Raw genomic sequence first — 12,448 nt, forward strand, 5'->3', positions numbered from 1 at the left:
CTGTTACTGGGATACATTCAAGCATTCTTCCTCCAACTATTGAGCCGAATAATTTTGAGATAAAACCCTCAATTATCCAGATGGTGCAAAATTGTGTACAATTTGGAGGGTTACCAAATGAGGATCCAAATCTACACATTACAAACTTTTTGGAGTTATGTGCGACATTCAAAATGAATGGGGTGAGTAACGATGTTGTACGATTGAGACTATTCTCATTTTCACTAAGGGACAGAGCTAAGAGTTGGTTGAATTCGTTACAAGACAACTCTATACTTACTTGGGAAGATTTGACTCAGAAGTTTCTTGGTAAATATTTTCCACCTGCCAAGTCAGCCAGAATAAGAGGAGAGTTTAATAACTTCCATCAACTGGATGGGGAGTCTTTGTATGATGCATGGGAATGATTTAAAGAATTGCAAAGGAAATGTCCACATCATGGAATAGAGAAGTGGCTACTGGTTCATACTTTTTACAATGGTTTGGGGGGAAATACAAGGACAATTATAGATGCAGCATCAGGAGGAGCGTTTATGAGAAAAAGAGCTAATGAAGCATATGAGATTTTGGAAGAGATGGCTATGAATAATTATAATTGGCCTACTGAGCGTGAGAATAAGAAAGTAGCAAGAGTCTTAGAAGTTGATCCAATAGCGCTATTGACCGCTCAAGCAGCATCTCTAACCAAGAAATTGCAGCAAACTAATCTCCCCGCACAAGCAATGCAAGTTCAGAATGTCATGAGTTGTGAGATTTGTGGAGGACCTCATTCTTATAAACAATTCCCAAGCATAGCTAGTTGCTCAACTAATGTGAATAATATGCCCTTGGAATAGGCACAGGTTATATGTAATTTTTCAAAACCTACACCCAACACTTACTCAAATTCCTATACACCTGCTTGGAAAAATCACCCTAATCTATCTTGGAAAAATAATCAACAGTTACAACCACAATATCCACAGTACCCACCTCAACAACCACCTCATCAACCAACTTATGGATTACATTCTAGACCATATTACGATCCAAATCCACGCCCATCTCATCCACCAACACATCCTCAAATGAACCCACTAACAATTCAGCCAGACCAATTAAATCAATTTATGACAGAGACAAGGTCTTCAATCAGAAGTTTGGAGACACAAATAGGTCAATTGGCTCAAATTTTTTCTAATAGACCACAAGGGAATTTACCTAGTTCCACAAAGGTAAATCCTAAAGAACAATGTCAAGTTGTCACTTTGAGGAGTGGGACTAAGTATGATGGACCTACAGTGGAGGAGAAAGGGAAGAATACAGAGAATCAACATGTTACTAGTCCAATACAAGAGGAGGTTGCTGAGGACCTTTCAAAAACAGAAAAACCAAAATACACTGAGCCTACACCGAAGATTCCATATCCTCAACGGTTTCGAAAGGATAATCTTGACAAACAATTCTCCAAATTCCTTGAAGTATTTAAGAAACTTCACGTTAACATCCCTTTTGCAGAGGCTTTAGAAAAAATGCCTAGTTATGTGAAGTTTATGAAGGAGATATTGTCTAATAAGAGAAAAATGGAGGATTATGAAACGGTTGCATTAACTGAAGAGTGCAGTGTAATTATTTAGAAGAAGCTTCCTCAAAATTTAAGAGATCCGGGCAGCTTTACTATACCTTGCACCATTGGAAACTTTCATTGTGAGAGAGCTTTATGTGATTTAGGTGCAAGTATAAATTTAATGTCGTTGTCTGTATTTAAAAGGCTTGGTTTGGGGGAAGCTAGATCTACTACTGTTACTCTTCAATTGGTTGATCGTTCAATAAAACATCCCAGAGGTATTATAGAGGATGTTCTAGTAAAGGTAGATAAGTTCATTTTCCCAGCAGATTTCATTGTATTAGATATGGAGGAAGATGAGGACGTGCCTATTATATTAGGACGACCATTTTTGGCCACGGAACAAGCATTGATAGACGTTCAGAGAGGAGAATTAAGGCTTAGAGTACAAGGAGATGAGGTTGTTTTTAATGTTTTCAAAGCTTTGAAATATCCCTCAGCTAGTGACAGTTGCTTTTGTGTTAGTGTATTGGAGGAACCAAGTGAAGGGGTCCAGTCTATTAAGGATCCATTGGAGTTGAGTTTGATAGCAAGTCCTAAAGAGTGTGTTAGTACTGAAGCCAGTGAGTATGTTAAGTGGTTGAATTCATCAGGGCAGATATATAAAAAGAAATAAGAGGAATTAGGGCAAGTGCCTGAGAGACATCTTTCATCCATTGAGAAACCACCAGCTCTTGAGTTAAAACCCTTATCTGCTCATCTTAAATATGCTTATTTGGGTAAGAATGACACTCTCCCAATTATTATTTCAGCTTCTTTATTTGAGACTGAATAAGAGAAGCTTCTTAGGGTATTAAGGGCTCACAAACTAGCAATTGGATGGACTTTGGCGGATATTAAGGGTATTAGTCCTTCGACAGTGATACGTCGTATATTAATGGAGAAGGATAGTAAGCCTAGTATTGATACTCAAAGGAGGCTAAATCCTTCAATGAAAGAAGTGGTAAGGAAAGAAATTCTTAAATGGTTGGATGTTGGGGTAATTTACCCAATATCTAATAGTGCTTGGGTTAGTCCTGTCCAGGAAGGTCCAAAGAAAGGTGGCATGATGGTGGTTAAAAATAATAATAATAATAATAATGAACTTATTCCAACTCGTACAGTGACGGGTTGGAGAATTTTTATTGATTACTGTAAACTAAATAAAGCCACCAGGAAAGACCATTTTCCTTTACCTTTTTTTGATCAAATGCTAGATAGATTGGCAAGCCATCCTTATTACAGTTTCTTGGATGGATATTCGGGATACCATCAAATTCCTATAGCACCGGAGGATCAGGAAAAGACTACCTTCACATGCCCTTATGGAAAATTTTCCTTTAGGAGGATGCCATTTGGGTTATGTAATGCTCCTGCCACCTTTCAAAGAAGTATGATGTCAATTTTTTCAGATATGGTGGAAAAATGTATTGAAATTTTTATGGATGACTTTTTAGTCTTTGGACCTTCTTTTGATGGATGTTTACTTAATTTGGAAAGGGTTTTGAAAAGATGTGAGGAGTAAAATTTAATATTAAACTGGGAGAAATGTCACTTGATGGTGACAAAAGGAATAGTCTTGGGCCACAAGATTTCACGTCATGGAATTGAGGTTAGACAAGGCCAAGATATCAACAATCGAAAATGTACCTCCTCTAGTGTCTGTTAAAGGGTTCAAAGCTTCTTGGACCATGTTGTATTTTATAGGAGGTTCATAAAGGAATTTTCAAAAATTTCAAAGCCCTTATCGACCTTACTTATGAATGGTGTGGTATTCGATTTTGATTCTGATTGTTTAAAGGTGTTTAACACACTGAAGGAAAAATTAGTAACGGCTCCAATTGTTGTATCACCAAATTGGGAAATTCCTTTTGAATTAATGTGTGATGCTAGTGATTATGCAGTAGGAGCGGATCTTGGACAGCGAGTTGACAAGGTATTTTGAACAATTTATTATGCTAGTCGAACCTTGAATGATGCTCAATTAAATTATGCAACCACTGAGAAGGAATTACTTGCAATAGTCTTTGCATTTGATAAGTTTAGGCCATATTTAATTGGCAATAAGGTGATAGTTTACACAGATCATTCAGCTATTAAGTATCTTATGAATAAAAAGGATGTTAAACCTCGCCTGATTCGATGGGTTCTACTATTGCAAGAGTTTGATATGGAAATTTGAGATAAGAAGGGGACAGAAAATCTAGTTGCTGATCATTTATCTAGATTGGAAAAAGAAGAAGAGCATAGTGCAAAAGAGGAGCCAATTGATGAAAATTTTCCGGATGAACAATTATTTTCAATTGAATGTGAAGAGAAGATACCATGGTTTGCAGATTATGTTAACTATTTGGTAGCTAAAGTTGTGCCTCCAGACATGTCAAGGTAGCAACTAAATAAGTTCTATTCAGAAGTGAAGCATTATTATTGGGATGAACCCATTCTTTTTCGTCATTGTCCTGATCATGTGATTTGAAGATGTGTCCCAGAAGAGGAAATGATTTCCATACTTACTCACTGCCATACTTTACATTGTGGAGGTCACTTTGGGGGAACAAGGACAGCAGCAAAAGTTTTGCAATGTGAATTTTATTGGCCTACGTTATTTAAAGATGCTAATGCCTTTGTTAAGAGTTGTGATCGTTGCCAAAGGACCGGTAATATATCCAGAAGGGATCAAATGCCAATGACTGGAATTCTGAAGGTAGAGTTGTTTGATGTGTGGGGAATAGATTTTATGGGACCTTTCTCATCATCTTATAATAATAAGTACATTTTGCTGGCAATAGATTATGTTTTTAAATGGGTAGAATTTGCAGCAACCCCTACTTATGATGGTAAGGAGGTACTTAAATTTCTTCATGAGAATATTTTTAATCGGTTTGGTATTCCAAGAGCTATTATTAGTGACTGAGGCAGTCATTTCTGTAATAAATCATTCACAGCTCTATGTACTCATTATGGAGTTCATCACAGAACGACTTTGTTTTATCATCTACTTGCTAATGGTCAAGCTGAAGTGTCAAATCGAGAAATTAAAAGTATTTTAGAGCAAAAAATAAACACGTCAAGGAAAGATTGGTCGAAAAAGCTTGATGATTCACTGTGGGCATATAGCACAACCTTTAAGACTCCAATTGGTATGTCACCATATCGGTTGGTATTCGGGAAGGCATGTCATTTACTAGTTGAACTTGAGCATTGAGCTTATTGGGTGGCGAAAAAGTTGAATGTTGATTTATTTATGGCGGGGCAGAATAGGCTTCTAGAGTTGAATAAGCTTGATGAATTTAGAAACGAAGCTTATGAAAATGCAAAAAATTATAAAGAAAAGTTTAAGGCTTTTCATGATAAAAGAATAATTGGAAAGGATTTCCAACCGAGAGATTAAGTTCTGTTATTTAATTCTGGATTGAAACTGTTTCCAGGAAAACTAAAGTCTAGATCGTGGGGACCCTTCACAGCTGTGGTCTCATTACCTTATGGAACAGTACAGATTCATAGCAAGAAAACAAGACATTTTAAAGTAAATGGTTAGAGGTTAAAGCATTATCTGGAAGGACCGGTGGAAAAGTGTAAATCAGTGATGGTTTTGGAACCCCTTTAAATGGGGTGTTTAGCGTCTGGCTAAATGACGTTAACGGCAGTGCTATAGGAGGCATTCCTTTTCTTTTTTTTTTAAATTTTATTAGTGGACAATTTTATTTAATGTTATTTTGGATTTGTAAAGTTTAGTTATTTTAATTTTGTTTATTTTTTAGTATAAAGTTTGTAAAAATCGTGAAAAAAAGTTATGTTTCAATTAGTTATTGGGCCAAGTCGCAATATTACACAAGTCAGATAGCTATTAAAAATTTGAAGGAGGGCAAGTCGCGACCCTAAGCTTAAATAGAGAGCAAGGAGATTTTCAAATTAGGGGCGGGCCGCGACTTAAAGAAGCTGAGTCGCGGCACCTGGAAACGAGTTTTCTGGATGATTTTGATGCGGGCCGCGACTTGAAGAAGCTCGGTCGCAGCGGGCCTGTGTTAGACAGAGGGAATTGGTTTTCAAAATCATTTTCTCTAAGCTTATCTCTCATTTTTCAAATCCTATCATACCAAATCAGTTTTTCTTAAGAAATAGCGCTAAATTTTTTCCTTTTATCCTTCTATTTCAAATTCCTTTTATCCATCTTCCTCATTTCTAATTCCTAATATAAGTTGATTTCTTTCTTCATTTTTTTTTCCTAACCCTAATTTTTGTTTCTATTGGTGTTAATTGAAGAATTGAAGGTGGATTCAAGAATGGGCAGATTTTTCAGATTTCAAGGCTTGTAAGTTTCTCTTTTTGCAGTTTTCATTGAATTGAATTTATATTAAGGGGTTGCATTGGGTTGTTAGACTGTTTGTTAGAATATTTGGTGCTTTTGGGTGAAAATTTTGGGAGTATGTAGTGAGAAAATTTCAGACATTTTGGGGAAGTGCTGCCAAAATTTGTGTCATTTTTTATCAATTGTGTGAAGATGGAACCAAGGAAACAACCAACTAGGGGTGCCTCTTCAAAGAACACTAGTCGCCCTTCATCATTCTGTTCCCAACCACCCCAACCTCAGCCAAACCCGCCAGCCCCTCAACCAATTTTAGAGTATGATCCCGCGCGATTCATTAACAAGGATGCCCATGATCTGTATCAAAGGCTATCCCAGCGTGAAGTCATTCAAGAACACGGGATGGACATTAAAGAAGAACCGTACCCTAACAAAACCTATAACATTATTAGGAATGAAATTCTACGCCATGGTTGTCAATTATTTGTGGATGATAAGATGCCAAAGGCTAATTGCTCACAGGTTTATGAGTTTTACGCTAACTTTCCTGGGGCTGTCAATAAAAAGGTGTTTTTTAGAGGAGTTTCTGTTGAATGCGTCATTGATAATATTGATGCACTATTTAACTTGCCCAAGTTGGCTCTAGAAGAAGATGAAAATTATCAATTGGCATATCATAGTGAGGTTGATTGGACTGAGGTGGTTGAGACTTTAGGAATTCCTGGTGCTTCTTTTGTTATGCAGAATGGGGAGCCGAAACATTTAAGGAGATACCAAATGAATTGTGTGGCCAAAGCCTGGACTCTTTTTGTGAGTGCACGGCTTATGCCCAATACCCACTTGTCTGAAGTGGGGATTGATATGTGTCTTTTGGTGTATTCCATTATGACGGGGCTTTCCATTGATATTGGTCGAGTTATTCACCAAAGCATGAGGGATTTGTGTAGATTGATCACTACTGCTGGGTTGGGGCACGGATCAATGATTACTGATTTGTGTGAAGTCTGGGAGGTGCCGAAATATCCTAGTGATATTTATAGGAAGGCGATGGGGGCTATTTCTCGTGCTACAATGAATAAATTCAATGCCCCATCCTTGAGCTGCCAGTACCGCTACCCAGGAATGTAAGAGTTGAAAGGGAAAGAGAAGCAGTTAAGGAGCCCATACCAGCCAATGATGAACAAGATGGATTGAGGGCTGCTGAGGATGAGAGGAGAGAAGAATATCCTCAATATTTGGCGCTTGAGCCTCCACCAGATCTGCACTTGGCTAGATTAGATTATATCATTCGGCAGAACCAGCATACACACAATTATTTGTGCGAGCTTCATGATTTTCATAGAACTCAAGTTGATAGACAAAATGAGTCGGTTTACCGATGGTCAAACCAAGAGGCGGACCACCAGTACTTCCCTTATCCATCGCCTTGGCATCCATTTCCTAATCCACCACCATTCTGAAGTGATTCACACGAAGTAAGTTTTCTTTTGTTTACTTATTTTTAAACATTGGGGACAATGTTTAGTTTAAGTTTGGGGGAGGGAGCTTATTTTTCTGTTTGTTTTGTTTTGTGTGATTTGTTTAGTTTTTGTTAGTGTTTAGAGTTTTGTTTTAGTGTGTTTAGTTTCAACATGAATAATGATTGACAACAATTGCCAATGAGAATAAAATGAATGTTATGAGTATAATTCAAAGAAAATGAAATCTGAAAAAAAAAAAATATGTGTGCTTGATTGAACACTCCGTTAGTTCATTTTAGTTTAGATAACATTTGTTGAATATCTTGTCATGATGTTAAATTTATGTTGTTTATATTGATTATGCTTGCTGAAATTGGTTAGTGGAATGAGGAATGGAAAGTAGAAATTATTTTCTATAATTCTAGAACTTGCTTACTTGTTATTTGAGGCGAAATAATATATCATGTATGCTTAGGAATATGATTTAGGATATCATTTGGATCGTTTGAGCTTTTCTTGCCAACCTTAAATTATTTAATCCTTTGTTTACCCCTTTTGAGCCTAATCTTGTATCTTTTTGTTCTAAACCATCATCTAAGCCTAATACTTGAAACTTTGTTATATATCCGTCCCTGATATACTATGAGCATATGATTGAGAAAAAATTTGGGGATTGATGTGTAATGGGGTTTAATTGTGATTTGAGTGTGTTTAGAAAATGAAAAGTGAAAAAAAAAAAAAAGAGAGAGAGAGAGAGTATATATATTGAAAAAAATATATATTTCAATATCTACGTCCTGAATTTCAGCACGAGTCTTTTAGACAGCTCGGATACAGCTGGCTAGCCGAGAACTATAATAGATGATCGACAAATCCATATTTCCTCTGTGAAGGCAACACGATTCCCCAGGTCAATATCGCGAGCTAGTGACTACAAAACAATATGCACAAGCTGACGCTACATTCAGCTCGGGGTACGATAGAGATCTGCCATTTCCCTAAACCTTTATAAACCTGGGGACGTTATATAGACATGCGTGGACAGACATTACATGTCTATAAATTCTTGAAATCTCGGACATGTAATATAATTGTGCATGATTAGACATCACATGTCTGATTATCCCTGATGACCCATGATCAGTTTCACCTAATGATTAAACCATGCCTTAATATAAATTGTAATATTTATATTTAGTGTCAGACAGGTCACACTGGGGATTTGGATTCACGTGATGACCCCAATGCCTATCCAGGGATTTTCTCTATAAATACTAAGACCTTGGATAGACAAAATGTAATGTTTTTCTCTGTAATGCAAAAACTCTGTCAAAATAGAGAGAGATAAACAGTAATAATACAGACTCGTGGACTAGGGGAATTTTAACCTCCGAACCACGTAAAAAGGGACGAGTGTTTTTGATATTTCGTTTCTAGTGTTTATAATTATCATTTTCTTATTACGGTTTACCATTAAGCACTAATCCATCACAGCTATTTATGTAATTCACTGTTGGCGAAAAACTATGTCAACAGTTTGGTGCTTTCATTGAGAGCTGCAGATTAGTGCTATTGTGAAAGATTCAGATCAAATTTCATCATGGTGGTTACTCGCTCAAGACATGGTAATGAGACGGATCAGCCTAGTGGGCAGGAAGCTCACCATACTGCTGCTTCCGATGAACAAAGCCCTGAAGTCCAGCAAAGGTTGGGGAAACAATCGATAGGCCACGACGACACCGGGAGTTCAGCGTCATTGCTGCCGAATCTGAACCCAGATTACTTGACTGCGGTAGAGTTGAAAAACATGCAGTTAATGAGCCATTTAGCCAAAGCAAACAAACAAATCGAGGAGGTTTTGGCTCGGCTACCCCTTCTTGCAACCGACGTTAATGTTTGAAAGAGGCAAGGTGGGACTCATAAGTCCCGCCGAGATAGTCGACCTAGGCCAAGTCGGTCGGTTAGGACCTCGACCCCGAGTTCTGCGCATATGGCGCAAGATAACCAAGAAATCCTATTTGATGGCTTTCCCGAGGATCATCGGCAAATCAGTCGGTTGGTTAAAACCTCGACCCCGAGTTCAGTAACACCGTCGAATGCTCCTGGAAATGCCCACAACAATCCACGAAGAAGGTCTAGGGAAAACTCATAAAGACGACATGTTCCAGCCAACCTCCCTGAACCACAATCAGATCGCCAGGCACAGAGAGTCAAAAATGGCGGAGTAGAGCGACCGCAGGCTAATTTGGTACGACCTGACGGGACAAGAATTGCCTCGCCAATTAGACATCCCCCGTCGCCCATAAGGCATCCAACGCCACCTCGTTCCGCTCAAAACGTTCCTACCTATGGGGACAGCAGGAGGAATCCTCCTCCCACTACCCCTACTTATGTCCCATGAGCATGCGGAAATGTCTCAGGTCCACATCCTCAACCGCAAGCTCTAAGTTTCTCTAATGGGAGTTATTGGATAAAGGGTCGTCGAAGTGGTAGGACTGGTGCAGATTTGAGAAATCAGCTGAGTTCGGCTCAGAGCCCTCAAGTTGATCCACAGACTGAACTACGAGATCGCCTGAATTCACAAAGGAGAAATCCAGCTCGTGATGGAGTCAGTGGCACTCACCACGAGGGAAGTCCTTCCAAAGTACGTGATAACGGGAATGTCCCACCAAACCAAGCTCGAGCTTGGAGGGACAATAACCCGCCAAACGCGTACGACCGAATGGGAGATGTTGAACAGCCCCAGGAGACCAAGGACCAAACCCTCGAGAGGTTAGCCCAGATGGAGGAGCTGATGAAAAGACTCCTATCAGAGAAGGAAAAAGACAAATATGACTCAGGGGATGAGCTCGAACTTTTCGCCCCTAACAGTGCAGCAACAACATATCTCCCTAGTTTCGAGATGCCCCATTTATCAAAATTCGATGGAGATGGAGATTCGTCCGACCACTTGGGAATGTTCAACACCCTGATGATGGCCCACAATATTGGACCTGAGTTGAGGTGCCTGGTATTCCCTTCGACTCTGATCAGGCCGGCTAGGCAATGGTTCAAGCAATACAAAAAGCATTCTATCAACTCGTGGAAGAGTTTCTCCGCTGATTTCAAGAGGGCATTCTGGGCTTCTCAAGCGGCTCGCATCAAGGCGGACTCCCTTGCAAATGTAAAGCAGCATCCCGGAGAGTCTCTAAAATCATATTTGAGTAGGTTCGCCAATATTGTTACGCGAGTTAGAGACGCGGAAGGAAGTTCTAGGCTCATGGCGATGAGAATAGGAATTCTTGTTGGGGGCGACCTATGGAAGGAAATCCAAAGAAAGGGGGTCAACACCATGGATGAGTTCCTGAACAGAGCTCAAAGGTGGATCAACTTGGAAGAGGAAAGAGCTTCGGTCGCAGGAGCCAGCCAAGTCTCTGCCTAGCCCGTTGGAGCGGTAACGGATGTTGCAGCTACGGCTCAAACTGTTACCCAGAATAACCAAGGGGGAGGTAGCAAGAGGAAGGGAAATGGTGAAGGCAGCCAAAGCGGTTCGAAGAAAAACAAGCCCGTGGAGAAGTTCAAGCCGATCTATACGACTTATGCCGACCTCACGGATACTAGAGAGTGCATTTTCTTGGCGAATTCTGCCCCCCTCCCGTGGAAAAATCTGGAGCCTTTAAAAAATCAAAGGGCGAAGAGAGATCCTTCAAAATTTTGTCGATTCCACAATGACACTATTCATAACACCGATGATTTCAAGCACTTGAATGATAAGATCGAACCTTTGGCTCAGTATGCATGGAATCGACTAACTCCCAGTCAGCTCGCTGGACAAAACATTCCATCAGCTCCGGAGGCCCTGACAAACCAGACCGGAGCTCAGGTGAATCAGGATACCCCTCCTCCGATAACAGGGGGAGAGATAATAACCATCTCCAGAGGCCCTCATCTGGTAGGCACGAGCAGAGGTGCCTAGAAGAGGTATATCAATGAGTTGAGGTCTAACAACGAAGTTGAGTTTGTCCCTGTTGACCCTGATTTTGGTCAACTGACACGGAGTCCGAAATGCTTGATGTGGACAGATATGTTGAAATGAGACTGATGACAAAAACAATAAAGCACACAAGAATTTATAGTGGTTCGGCCCCAGAATCTGGTAATAACCTACGTCCACTTGAGCTGTTATTGATATAAGATTCAAAGGAATGATCAAAGAACTAGGGTTCAATGAGTTTCACAAACCTCTAAAGAACAAAAGAATATATCGAATGTGATAGCTCTAATACACTTGTAAAACTCTAATCTTAGATAATCAGAAAGCCAAAAGTCCCCTCCCTTGAGCTATCTTTCTCTATTTATAGGCTCAAGGAAGATTACATTAATTTGTTATAGATATTCTTTCCTAAATAATCGGATATTCAGGAAATCATGGGAGATAATTTCAGATATGATCATAACTGCATAAGATTTTCTCCAAATATAGCGAGTATACGACCAAGCTGATCGTATATAAAGATTGAGCGTTGCGCCATAGACATCTTCCTAGTCGAGCAAGAATTCTGCCAGATGTCAGCCACGTGTATTAAATGTCTGCCATGTCATCCATGCCTGTTTTTTGGATAACAGTCCCAGAGTAGCATTTATCTAAGCAACAACGATTGGAGAAATAACCAATCAGTTTTACTGAAGAAGATGCTAGTCATGTCCAATTCCCGCATAACGATCCTCTAGTCATAATTTTCCAACTCGCCAATCGGAGAGTTAGGAGGACACTAGTGGATAATGGAAGCTCTGTGAACCTACTATTCAGGTCCACTGTAACGCCCTACTTCCTTAGAGTTGTTACTAAGTGAGTTTAAAATGTGCACTTAACTAGCTAACCAAGCATTTAACTCAAAAGTGTAACTAAACTGTGTTAAAATCACATAATTTGAAAATGTAAACATTCATTGAAAATTATAAGTGTTTTACATTAGGGATCCCGAAAATAATGTTTATAAATATTTACAACTCAAAATATGTTTTAAGTCGACTAAACGACAAAATAGGATTCAGTACAAAGCATCTCCCAAAAATACCCCTGGCCGTGGCAGCCAGGCAGACCAGACATGTACGCGT

The 12,448-nt window shown here is 39.3% G+C and overlaps 1 non-coding gene across 1 annotated transcript; it reads right to left on the reverse strand.

Annotated features, from left to right (window-relative positions):
- Window positions 1-338: 338 nt before the first annotated feature.
- Window positions 339-445, reverse strand: LOC133802801 (small nucleolar RNA R71). Its single transcript, XR_009877548.1, has one exon. It is a non-coding gene; the product is annotated as a small nucleolar RNA R71 (small nucleolar RNA).
- Between the last annotated feature and the right edge of the window lie 12,003 nt (window positions 446-12,448).

Source organism: Humulus lupulus, chromosome 9 (assembly GCF_963169125.1).
Source record: "Humulus lupulus chromosome 9, drHumLupu1.1, whole genome shotgun sequence".
Lineage (NCBI taxonomy): Eukaryota > Viridiplantae > Streptophyta > Magnoliopsida > Rosales > Cannabaceae > Humulus > Humulus lupulus.